The sequence below is a fragment of the Macrobrachium rosenbergii genome, chromosome 7 (genome assembly GCF_040412425.1).
Source record: "Macrobrachium rosenbergii isolate ZJJX-2024 chromosome 7, ASM4041242v1, whole genome shotgun sequence".
NCBI classification, from domain to species: Eukaryota; Metazoa; Arthropoda; class Malacostraca; order Decapoda; family Palaemonidae; genus Macrobrachium; species Macrobrachium rosenbergii.
This window is the reverse complement of record NC_089747.1, coordinates 14950063-14964306: the sequence shown is the minus strand read 5'-3', so window position 1 is coordinate 14964306 and position 14244 is coordinate 14950063. Positions and strand designations below refer to the sequence as shown.

At 33.5% G+C, this 14244-nt stretch overlaps 1 protein-coding gene across 5 annotated transcripts in view; it reads right to left on the bottom strand.

Annotated features, from left to right (window-relative positions):
* Window positions 1-14244, bottom strand: part of LOC136840157 (glutamate-gated chloride channel-like) — a 500113-nt gene that overhangs the window by 455895 nt on the left and 29974 nt on the right. The gene's annotated exons all lie outside the window — the stretch shown is intronic.

Sequence of the window (14244 nt, the reverse complement as noted above, 5' to 3'; positions counted from 1 at the left end):
GGAAACACATTGTATTAGTTGCCTGTCAACTTCTGGTGTGCATTCGATTCTGTAAAAAAGAATACAATCTTAGAGGAATCACATTACACTAGTCATCTCTCAACTTCTGGTGTGCATTCGAGTCTGTAAAAAAAGAATCCAATCTTAGGGGAATCACATTACATTAGTCATCTCACAACTTCTGGTGTACATTCGAGTCTGTAAAAAAGAATACAATCTTAGAGGAATCACATTACACTAGTCATTAGTTAGTCACAATCTTAGGGGAATCATTACACTAGTTATCTCTCAACTTCTGGTGTGCATTCGAGTCTGTAAAAAGAATACAATGTTAGAGGAATCACATTACGTTACTCTGTCATCAGTCTTAGAGAAACAAATTCATTAACTTCTAGTGTGCATTTGATTCTGTAAAAAGAATACAATCTTCGGTAACCATAGTTATTGCATTATTATTATCTCTATTATTATTATTAATTATTAATTATTATTATTATTATTCATTTAAAAACTTTACAATCTCAGGGGAATCACACTGCTTTACTGTGTCATCTCTCGCTGTAATCATAGTTATTATTATCATATTATTTTAACAGCTTTAAAATCTCAGTGCAATCATATTACTTTGTCGTCCCTCGCTGTAACCATAGTTATTATTAGCATTAATTTAAAAAAATTTACAGTCTCAGGGGAAACACATTCCTTTACTTTGTCATCTCTCGCTATAACCATAGTTATTATTATCCTTCATTTTGAAAAACTTTAAAACCTCAGGGAAGTCACATTAAATTGCTTTTTCATCTCTCGCTATAACCATAATCATCATAACTACTCATTTAAAAAACTTTTTACTCGTTTTATCCAGGAAAATCGACACAAAACGCCTTTCAGATTATTAACAAGCAAAGTATCAACCCTTCACCCTAATTCGTTTTCGCGTTTTAGGCGTTCAGCTCATTTTGTGATGCTGTGCATATCATCATTATGATCAAACATTATGGTAAACAGTTTAAAAATATATAATAAAATTATACTCAGATAGAAAGTACAGATTCTAAACTGAACAAAATCATTATTTTAAAATTCAAATAAAAAAATAACTGCTTCAACGAATGAGGCACCAAACTTCAACGTCAAGAACTGGGCCTTATAGGGATACTCACTGCCGTAATAAAAAAAAAATAATAGTGGGATTCAGGACGCATCGTTTGAATGAAGACGCATGCAACATGCAACCGTAATTAGCCTCATTTCTGAAACGGGCAAAACAAGGGACGGCATCCCAAATTGGAAACGCTTAAGCATCAGGTACGAAGACTGAATAATTGGAAGGGGGGGATGGGGAAGGGGTACTACGTAGCTGAACCTCCCCTCTTCATGATCTGAAAAATTAACTGGAACAGATTTTGCACAGGATGAAAACACACAAAATAACGATCAGGATAAGTAATGATAAATTATGATAGAAATTTATTGAAAAGCAGAAAAATTTATGGGAAGAAAACTGTTAAAAATGTTATTTTAACATTCTGAAAAAAAAACCTTCAGTATTACTATGCGGCTTTGAAGAATACGGATAAATTTCGATCATTTCATTTAACTTTCCACGTGCTCTAAACGTTCCTATATTTGACATTTCTATAAAAACAAGTTACATTCACCTGAAAAATACCTGACTTTTGATAAAGAAATAACGTTTTACTACACTTCAGAAACAAATATTTCATCAAAAAGTGATAAAACGGAAAAACAAAAACTCTAATCATATTAAGAATAACGAATTACAAAGCATAAACGTGGAGGGCAAATCTATTCAGGTGTAATAATGACGACTTTGCAAATACGCCAGAAAATTTCGATAAGCAGAAAAGTATTACAGGCAATCTAATACTTGCCATATTTTGACATATTGACATACCATCTGTTCCCGAAATAAAATTAGATTGAAAACTACCTACTCCTCAGCATATTTTGGCACACAATCTGTTACGTAAACATATATAAGCTAGATCAGAGTAATCATAATATGTAATAACCCGAAAGCAGGCGTGAGTACAGATGAACATGGTAAATAGCACAGAATAACAACTATACACTCCCAATCAATTAAATAAAAAAAATTTAAAGGCCACAAACTTCTTGTACTGATGAGTTTGAGGATCTGAAATGAGAAACGGTAAGAACTGTGGAAGTTCCCTACACAAAGAGATTCGAACCTTCATTCAAAAAATAGGGGATAAATACGGCAGCGACTTATCTCTTCTCTGAAACTACTCTCTAAAAGGATATGGCTTTTCTGAAATACCAAACAGCTACAATAACAATAAACAGAGAACTGTTTTTCTTACAACTACAAATACAGAACAACATTGAAAAATAGAGCTCGTAAATACATGAAAAATAAATACAGCACGACTACACAAGGTGAAAACTTTCTCCAGTTCCAGAAGCTCTGTTTATTTAGTATACGTAACAGCTTTCAACTTTTTCTACTGAAAATAATTTAGAGTTTGCCATTGTATGACCCTTAGAAATGTGAGTTTTCTTCATGTTTGCCTCTAGGTCTCTGTAAATGTGTAAAAATAATGGTAAAGACAATGCAACGAATACTTTTCCACATACCAGAAAACTGCCCAACTAAACATACAACACCCCCTTCCCTACAAAGATAAGCAAGGTAAATAGCACAGAATAACAACTATACACTCCCAATCAATTAAATAAAAAAAATTTAAAGGCCACAAACTTCTTGTACTGATTACACATGCGGACAGAAATCACTGTATGATAATGAAACGATGTTTACAAGATTTTGTCAGCTTGAGAATAAAGCTCTTAGAATATTAGGAGTCGGAAGGTAGGATAGAGTGAGAAACACTATCTATCTTACTTGTAAATAAAATAAAAACTCTTTAAACCTAAAATTTTAACAAAATACATCAACGTTTCACCACTAAATAACAAAAGGATTTCCACGGCAAACCTTGGAGCCCATTTGCCTTCCCCGGAGATTGCCTGAACTGCCATTAGAAATTGGACGTTTACTGGCCCGTCCCAAAATCAATTATGTCCCTCATCACAACATAAAATTATCGTTAAGCAGCAAGACCAAAGGGGGCCATCTGGTGCCCGGCTTAGACAAGAGATATTTGGATAAATCTGAAGGGCTACGGGATTAAATCGTCAAGATACAAGCATTAATGTAAAATTTACGATAATACAAATTCGCATACATGAATACTATATATCTAATGGAACAGAATGTTCCATTGCATTGGATTCTAACGAACTCTCTTGGAACAGACCTGTAAAAATCAAATTATCTATTTTTCGTCAGATGACCCTTAAGAATATATAAGAAAAGACTTGAAATACTGTTTTAGATGACAGTAGTTGATACTTTATACTTCTAATTCCCAACCTCACAGACATTCAAGAACTCAACAAATGTGACTTGGCCTTTTCGCTAACTAAATTTTCCATCGGCAATCGTTGTGTTCCTTCTCCCGGAGTACACTGAGAAGTTATTTATGAAACAAACGACAGCCACTGTACAGAAGTAAGAATCTGACAGCAAATTCGTAAGTGCTCTATTCAGAGGAGCAAGATGTATAAACTGAATTTCAAATGCTTTGTTACCTTCGCTGTTTGCCGTATCATGAATTTTATAATGAAATAAGCAGCTGCACATGAAATAGGTTGAAACTGGAGTAACAACAGAAACCTGACAGACTTCGAATATGCGGATTACACTGCCTTAGTTGAAGAGAGTTAATGATGCTGAATCTTTCTAATATCCGATACAGGTTCCTTCGAGATAAAGAGAAAAAATAAAACGGCTGAGTACAATTTTCAAGTCGAACCGACTGAAATCACACACGAAAGCAGGATTACACATGCGGACAGAAATCACTGTATGATAATGAAACGATGTTTACAAGATTTTGTTAGCTTGAGAATAAAGCTCTTAGAATATTAGGAGTCGGAAGGTAGGATAGAGTGAGAAACACTATACGGAAGTTCCAGGAGTAGATGGAGTTACTAATGAAGGGGAGGTAGAGATGGAGATAGAGCCAGCTGAGCTACTACCACGGGGCACAAACCACGGGGCACAAGAGTGTGAAAACGCCACACCTACTTGGATGAGTCCTATGACACGTGAGTTTGGTGGTCAATGAAGACATGAGTGAGGTGGAATTTTACACAGGTCCTTGACGCTGGAGTTGAGTTGAAGATATATATATATATATATATATATATATATATATATATATATATATATATATATATATATATATATATATATATATATATATATATATAAATCTTTAATTCCATATATATATACAAGGACCTGACAAGGACCTGTGTATATGTAAGTATATAAAACCTGTATATTATAAGTATATAAAACCCTTTTATACTCCACATAACACATCAATTTATCACAATTCTTACCGATACGGTATTTCAAAAAAATTCAAGAAGAATTTAAAACACATCAGTTTATCACAATGCTTATAGATCCGGTATTTCCAGGAAATTCAAGAAGAACTTTTTAGAAATACTAACTTTCAACTCTTGCTCACCGCGGGCCAAGAAGACTGCCAGCAGGTACATCAGAGGCAGCGCTTATGTTCCCAGAAATCCAAAAAACAAAATCAAATAATGGACTGCTAAGGATCAGAAAAAAAAAAAAAAACATGAGTACAACACAGGAAACCACGCTCAAAGATTCCGTTGCATAGAACAGCCAATAAAAGGTCACCATATCGAATGCTGGGCAAACAAACTCCCCAAACGTTAATAAAACAAAAATAAAAGTCACTCCTTCACTTACGATAAACCAGGTACGGTAATAAAAGTTTTCCTTACAAAGAGAAATGGAGGATACAGAAAAGAAGGGGAGGGGGGAGGGAGGGAGGGGTGATGTGTTTCGGAGGATAAGGACCTCTTTTAACTCTACGTAATCCACCCAGCACATTTAACTTATTCAGACTCGCAGAGAAAACGAAGGAGACGGAAAAGTGGACGATGCTCTCTCTCTCTCTCTCTATATATATATATATATATATATATATATATATATATATATATATATATATATATATATATATGTGTTTATGTGTATGTATATGTATATACATCCATACATTATATATACATATATATATATATATATATGTTGATAAACTACGACCAAAATTAATAATAATTAATTATTATTAATTATTAATAATAATTATTATTATTATTATTATTATTATTATTATTATTATTATTATTATAACAGTTTTAGCACGAAAATTTTCATATTTCACAAGTGCCATACAAAACAAGGAATGAAAGTAAAGATGTCGGAATAATATGAGCAACTCAAAAAGGAGGCTTAATATCCCGTAGACACGAGACTGCATGCAAAACAGAAGGAGTAGGCCTAGCAGACGTACCAAGCTTATGGTCCACGCCCATAAAACAGCACTAAAGCCGTAAGGGTTCCATCTTTTACAGCGGCAAGGAGAAGACGCAGTCTCTCTTTTTGAGTATTTCGAGACTACGAAAATAATTTATTTTCCCTTTGCTTTAAAAAAATATATACTTTAAGTTATTTTACAATTGACAAAACTAAAGACACACGGATGTATTATTTTAGTATGGTAATATCAATGTGGCCAGTTATCAAAATGCCACGCTGCAGGGTGCTAATTGCGCCTCTCTTGAGACTTTGTCACAGGAAGATTAACAACGTTGATGAAATCACATTTGGTCAGGATAGTAACAAAGTCACTCCCCCGAACCCCCAGCGCCCATGCGTAAAGTTCAGAATATCAAGCTTTAAGACACTAAAACAAAAAATAACTTCAATAAACCAAGCGTTAGAATATCAAACAGAAAATAACTTCAATAAACGAAGCGTTAGAATGTCAAACAGAAAATAACTTCAGTAAACAAAGCCTTACAATATCAAACAGAAAATAACTACAATAAACTAGGCGTTAGAATATCAAACAGAAAATAACTTCAATAGACTAAGCGTTAGACAATCAAACAGAAAATAACTTCAATAAAGTAAGTGTTAAAATATCAAACAGAAAATAACTTCAGTAAACTAAGCGTTAGAATATCAAACAGAAAATAACTTCAGTAAACAAATCATTAGAATATCAAACAGAAAATAGCTTCAGTAGACTAGACGTTAGAATAACAAACAGAAAATGACTTCAATAAACTAAGCGTTAGAATATCAACTAGAAAATAACTTCAATAGACTAAGCGTTAGACAATCAAACAGAAAATAACTTCAGTAAACTAAGCCTTAGAATAACAAACAGAAAATAACTTCAATAAAATAAGCGTTAGAATATCAGAAAATAACTTCAATAAAATAAGCGTTAGAATATCAAACAGAAAATAACTTCAATAGACTAAGTGTTAGACAATCAAACAGAAAATAACTTCAGTAAACTAAGCCTTACAATATCAAACAGAAAATAACTACAATAAACTAGGCGTTAGAATATCAACAGAAAAATAACTTCATTAGAAGCGTTAGACAATCAAACAGAAAATAACTTCAATAAACTAAGTGTTAAAATATGAAACAGAAAAAATTTCAATTAACTAAGCGTTAGAATATCAAACGGAAAATAACTTCAGTAATCTAAGCGTTAGAATATCAAACAGAAAATAACTTCACTAAACTAAGCGTTAGAGCATCAAACAGAAAATAAATTTAATAAACTTAGCCTTAGAATATCCAACAGAAAATAACTTCAATAAACTAAGCCTTAGAGCATCAAACAGAAAAAACTTCAATAAACCGGAAAATAACTTCAATAAACTAAGCGTTAAGCATCAAACAGCGTTAGAATATCCAACAGAAAATAACTTCAATAAACTAAGCCTTAGAGCGCAAACAGAAAAAAAAACTTCAATAAACCAAGCGTTAGAATATCAAACAGAAAATAACTTCAATAAACCAAGCGTTAGAATATTAAACACAATATAGCTTCAATAAACTAAGTTTCTTTGAATCGAAGGTCACTAGCTACATAACCCCAAGTTGACTTTCAAGAAACCGTTGATTTGCTTACGAGATAATGCTGAAGGAACATTAAAGAATGACCCTAAGTAATAATAAAACCTATAGAACTAACATTCGTAAATCTAATTATAAAAAATTAAAATTATTCCTGAATTTCAGTCTGTAGAATGCACAATGTCAAAGCCTTATATAAATCTAAGAATGATAATCAAACTCCCTTTTATAATTAGCTTGATACTCTAGTAATAATCGATTACATATTCTAAACATGCTAAACTACCCATGTAATTTCAAACTATTGTAAACCCTTCACGATCTCAACGACTACTCAACTTGCAAAAAAAAAAAAAAATTAAGAGAGGTAACAAAACTTCTTATTAAAATTGAAAACTGAAGAAATATACAGCTAAGGCATATCGTTCATTTCAAGTTCTGCTCGGTAGAAGAATGAAGCCAATTGCCCAAATATATATTTATCGTACACACACACACACACACACATATATATATATATATATATATATATATATATATATATATATATATATGTGTGTGTGTGTGTGTTAGAGAGAGAGAGAGAGAGAGTGTGTGTGTGTGTGTGTGAGAGAGAGAGAGAGAGAGAGAGAGAGAGAGAGAAGACCAAATCGGTATTTTATAGATCACTAAAAGGCTTAGTTTATTCCCCTGTAATCGTATTTTTAACAATTAAAAGGACTTACTAGTAATGTAACTCTTGCGATTCTAATGAAATAAAAGAAAAAATCAACTGGGAATCTAAGAGCAAAAAATTAAATGAAATACATCATAACAGAAAGTTATCTGATATCCAGAGTGACTTTCACAATACCAATCATTCCTTAATGGAATCAAAAAGGGCGAAAATACAATGAAATTCTCCAGCAAATAATTTTACTAATCATTCATTCGAGGAAAGGCCAATATATCTCGACGTAACCTATATAGATCTCGTGTAATAATGGGACGAGAGCAGGAAACATGGAAAATTCAATACGAAATGTCTAGGCTGCCTCGTTCTGCTTACAACGGAATATTACGAAAAGAACATTTCGCCACTGAAATGATAAATTGAAGCATGAAGTGAAAAAATAGATATGAGCAAAATTCATTCAAAATAGAGCACGAGAACGTAAAATACCGATGTAAAAATACCACATGGAAAAAGTAAAGACCATAAAAAACATATGAAAGCGAAAAGTGTACATATTCATTAAGCGAAAATCTCAAAAAATAAAACATGCCGATTACAAAAATATGAAACGTGGAAAAGTGATATGAGTAAGTTTAAAAACGGCTTTATTTCTGAATGGAAAAATGCTGCGTAAATATAAAGCTAGGGTTATGTAGTTTATAAAATAATATATTAAGAGAACAAGCTTTCCTCGAAGCCACCATAACAAAACACACGGTAACATATATTATGCAATAAAACTAAAGATCTTTTATAACAGGTATGTTTTTATATCAAAACCGCCTTAGTTAAACTTAAATATTCCCACAGACACCAACTGCAATGGAAAGGCAAGAGAGAGATTGAAAAGGTTAAATAACCACTAACAGCTTGTAATGTGTAATCAAACTATACTGCTTAATTTTACATACAAATAAAAATACTTGCCACCTGTGGCCACTTACGCAAGATGGGGGAAAAGCACCCTTTATGATACCGATATAAAAAACAAAGATAAACGCAGGTTATTTATTTAAAAGCTGGTTACTTTACCAAAATCAAAACAAACAGTTAACTGCTGGTTATTTGACCAAAATAATAAAACAGTTAAGCGCTGGTTACGTCATCGAAATCAAAATTTACAGTAGCTATGAAAAACAGGTCAACCAGGTCATTTCATTAAAAACTTATTACATTCCCAAAATCAAAACAAACAGTTAACTGCTGGTTATCTGACCAAAATAACAAAACAGTTAAGCGCCGGTTACGTCATCAAAATCAAAAGTTATAGTAGCTACGAAAAACAAAGAACATCATGCAATAAACAGGCTTGCAACCCCCAACTGAAAGGCAAACAGGCAATAGTAAGGGGACGGAAACATCAAAGAGACGACCACAACAACAGCAGTACTGGACGGGCAATAAAACCAGAGCCGAAGTCGTTAATTAACGGTCGCCGTGGCTAAAAATACGACCGCACATATTCACACAAAAAAAGTACTTTCATAACGAACCAGCCAACTCGTAAAAACACAGGGGATATTCTTTATTCAATGCAAAAGCCATTCCACAAAACTGGGAAAGCGCCAGTTGGCATCCATGGAGTGACAAATATATAAATAACGAGCTTGTAGCGCGCTGGAACCCGGTGCTGCTGCCTCCCATACCTTCCCGATCCCCAACTTACCCCGTCCCCACCCGGGGCGGACAAACAGGTTTGCAGGAGGAGGGTGGGTGTCTCCCCTACCCTCCCGTTCCCCTACCTATCCCCCTGGCCGGACAAACCGGTTTGCAGGGGGTGGGTGGCTGTGTCACGTCTCCTGTATTGTCATCCGGGGGAGGGCAAACAAGAAAAGATCCACTCGGATTTTATTATTAAGATGATGATGTCTTCATATCTAATATAACAGTAAGTTGTTTCTTTACATCCTAAATATTTATTTATCTATATTTTAACAAAGGAGCGAAAGAATGGTAGTACAAATGGAAAGACAGATTCACACGATAAGAGACAACATTCAGCTGACAGGAACTAACGGACTGCAAATATCACGTAATAAAAAGAGACACAAAAATTCAGAGTTCACAAAAAATATCTGAATCACAGACCACAAGACATTGCCATCCCAGCGCAAGGCACACAAGTAACAACCCAGACACTGCCGAAAGCAGTGAGGAAACTGATTCCTCACTCGAGGAGAAATTTTTCTCTCCTTCCACTTACGGTGTCAACCAACCGCCCTTCTCAAGGGCAGAGTTATCTCGAGTCTCTCGGAATAGGGAGGAAAGAGTTCCTCCAGGCCTCAAAGTTGGATTATAAACAAAGGCTACTATCAAGCAACGTCCATCAAGACATAAAACTTAAAGAAGACTCCAAATATTATAATATTCTAACCTTTAACTTATTTCTAATAGAATCTCCCATTTCTATATATATGTACACACATGCATACAAACATATATATATATATATATATATATATATATATATATATATATATATATATAGAGAGAGAGAGAGAGAGAGAGAGAGAGAGAGAGAGAGAGAGAGAGAGAGAGAGAGAGAATCTCCGACCTCATAACAAATGTATATTCCCTGTGCGGCATCGCGGACGCTAGGCAACAATTGCCTCATTATTTATCTCAAATGTCATCACGGCAACTTTAATGTCAGGCATTGCCTTTCAATCCGAGTGTGTTGTTCCCCCATAACACCTTAAATCAATCTGAATACCAAGAGACGCGTTATCATGAATGGCAGTAGGGAAACTTTCGCCTCCATTCAGAAATAACGAATCATATAGCTTCTATTTATCTGATGAAAGTAGAGTAAAAATGTACAATTTGGAGGAAGGCCAATGATGCCCCGTGAATGGGGCCTAGACTTACACGTCAAGTCAGCTGATTGATTCATTTATGTATAAAGACTGGCGTCGTAGCTAAAGATGTCGTGGATACCATTTTCAAGCAAAGCCACCAACTGATCTATCACAACAACCGGACTTCATATAACGGTGGTCATTGCTGCCTCCAGGAACACAGCATTATATCAAGAATTAAACTGCATACGAAAAGCTAACTGTTTTTGCTGGTAAAGTATAGAATCTCATAAAAATGTGATGGCATTTCCCCTTCTGTAAAATCTGTGTTAAAACCCCCAAGAACCATCATCAAATTGTATTGAACATTTTGAATGAATAAATATATATGTGCATAACGTATATCGAAAAATAAATATGTATACAAGTGTCTAACGTAAGAAAAGTATTTAAAAGTCTAGTGTTAATGGTTAAAATAAAATATGCATTGATAAATTAATCAAATACTACCAAAATCACCGAAGGTAAGAACATTGTTTTCCAAGAGAAAAATGAATTTTCATATCTTATCTCAATGTTGAAACATGAATCTTGTATTCCACAGATATGAATAAACACGCTTATAACCCGCTAATTGCAAAAATACTCAAAATACAATTATATTAGAAGGGGCTAAAAAATCTAATACAATCATATCTATACATATCTAGATATCTAAATAAACCTAACGAAACAAAAATTCACAACATCTGAAAACCCAAAATCCATAGTAATATTATTGTTATTCAAAAGATGAACCAGCCCCATTCATATGGAGCAAGCCTACAGGGGGCCAATGACCTGAAATTCAAGCTTCCGAAGAATATGGTGTTTATATTAGGAAGAAGTAAGAGAAAGTAAAGGGAAATACCAATAAAAGATATATCTCACTTATTGAAAAAGAAAAAAATTTAAAAATTCATAAATAGACAAAAATGTAATTATATCATTAAAATGAAAGGAGAGTCGTATAAAGGTATTAATGAATTGCATCTTCGTTTGAACCTTTAAAGTTCCAACTGCACAACATCCTCACGGAGACAGTTCCACAGTCAAAAATCCACATCTTCAAAAGGTCTAGACAAACACAAAAATGGCCTAGATTATCCTACAAATCTGCAGAGAATTCCGCGACCGTGTCCTGAAAGCTCTGAAAGTAAGATCTTTCCTGAACACATTTTTCGCATCCGTGCAATTTTCATTTCCTATGCTGAATCTCGCGGCTGAGCTGATTGATTATAAGGTCAGAGGTTATGCGCTGGCCTTTTAAAACCAAAATAGCCACTTGCTGTTCATCGTCGCAAGCATTTCCAGTCAAAACGCCTTCAGCGAGACGGTAAAGTCTCAGTTTGTGCATGTGTCAGTACGTATACATACATACACACACACACACACATATATATGCCACTAGGTTTTATAATTATCCAACAACATACACACACATATATATATATATATATATATATATATATATATATATATATATATATATATATATATATATATGTGCATGTTGTTATATATGCGTAAAACGCCAAAATGTGTGCATGTTGAGAGACAAACTGCTCTCTCTCCTCAGGGCTGATAAAAACGTTTGGTCTCTGAAATATAGCCTTTATTTTCTACATTTTGGCCTGAAGAGAAAGACAGTTTGGTCTCTGAAATATAGCCTTTACTTTCTACATTTTGGCACTTTTATGGGCTCCTTATATTTGATGGAGTTCTGTTGTAACAGAAAATATTTCACGCGCATCTACTGTGATTTTTAAGCACACGCACACACATTATACTTACTTATATATATATATATATATATATATATATATATATATATATATATATATATATATATATATATATATATATATGTATATATATATGTTTATATATATATATATATATATATATATATATACAGTTATAATATATATATATATATATATAATGTATATGTATATAGGTTTAGTGTTAAAAGTTATAATTATACTCATACACAGTCCTAGTATACAATTATCGAAAATAAATTTTTATACGATATATATATATATATATATATATATATATATATATATATATATATAATTATATAACATACTTGTATATGTGCGTGTGTGTGTACAGTACAGTTTATGTAAGTATGTCTGTGCACGTTGTTAGATGATTCTTGGTAAACGCTAATGGCCTAAAGGGTTTCAAACGAACCTCCTCTTTTTGAAACGGAGAATTGGAGGCAATAATAGATCATTATTTTAAATTAAGGCCTGAACGAACAATTGTCGGCATAAGAATGAATAAATGGGGCAGCAACAGTCTTCTTTTCAAAGCTTCAGCCTTGATGATAAAAAGGTACTGAGAATTAGGTAAGTAATGCTTGAAAATAGTATTACTCGACATTATTATTTGTAGGTATTATGCATGCTGATCAAAGCTTCTGCAGTGGTGTGTATTTCCAATAACTTACATAAATATACACACACACATATATATGTATGTATATATGCCACACATTCATACATACATATACATATACTGTATGTACACACACACACACACATATATATATCACACATTACCACAGGTGAAAAATAAGAGACGGGGTGTAGGTCCTGACCGGTTTCGACTTTATTTCCAAGCCATTGACGAAGGACTGTAAGTCGAAACCGGTCAGGACCTACACCCCGTCTCTTGTTTTTTCACCTGTGGCAATGTGTGATAAATGAATCACGTACAAAAGTGATAATAATCATCACATATATATGTGTATATATATATATATATATATATATATATATATATATATATATATATATATATATATATATATATATATATATATATAATATATATATATATATATATATATATATATATATATATATATATATGAGTACAGAATACGCAAGTCATAATCCCTATCCTTTAGATTACAAACCAAGCCTCAAATCATTCATGCGAATTAAAACCAAACACCCAAGGCTCCAGCATCCAGGCATTGAGAAAACGATACTTGTAAGCTTAGCAAACTTCGACGCATACCAGCCGTACCAAATATCGACAGATTTTCAATGGCCGGGACCTCATTCTAAAAGTTTACGGCAGGACCTATGAGCCAACAGCATTACCATGACGATGTGAAGCAATAAATTACGACAAAAGAAGTTGCAACATGCAGTTGATGCGGAAAATTTGTTGTTGAGCCATTGCAAACGTGAAAATACAAGAACAATTTTCGGTTAGCGAGACTGCAGTGAGGTATGATTAATTCTTTTTTTTTTTTTTTTCAAAACGAAGATGCACTTGATAGTCTAGTGATAACTGGTTAAATGCAGTGTCTGGATAACACCAATGAATTTCAAAGAACTACCGGTAATGCGAATCAAAAGTTATTTACTGTCGCAAAATTCTCCCTCCTATACGATTACTCCAATTTCTCGGATGCACCTTCTCCATTAGGAACTTTTAAGACAGTTTGTCGCAAATTGGGACAAACTGCACTGAACACAAGATGGCACGTGCAATTATCTACTTCTTGGGAAGGCCGGAATCTAAGCCAAGGATGGAATTGGTGAAACTCGCTTTTTTGAGAAACTTGACAGAGAGATTAAATTAAAAAAACAGCCCTTCACTGCCGCATGGCTGGAACATTTTTCAGC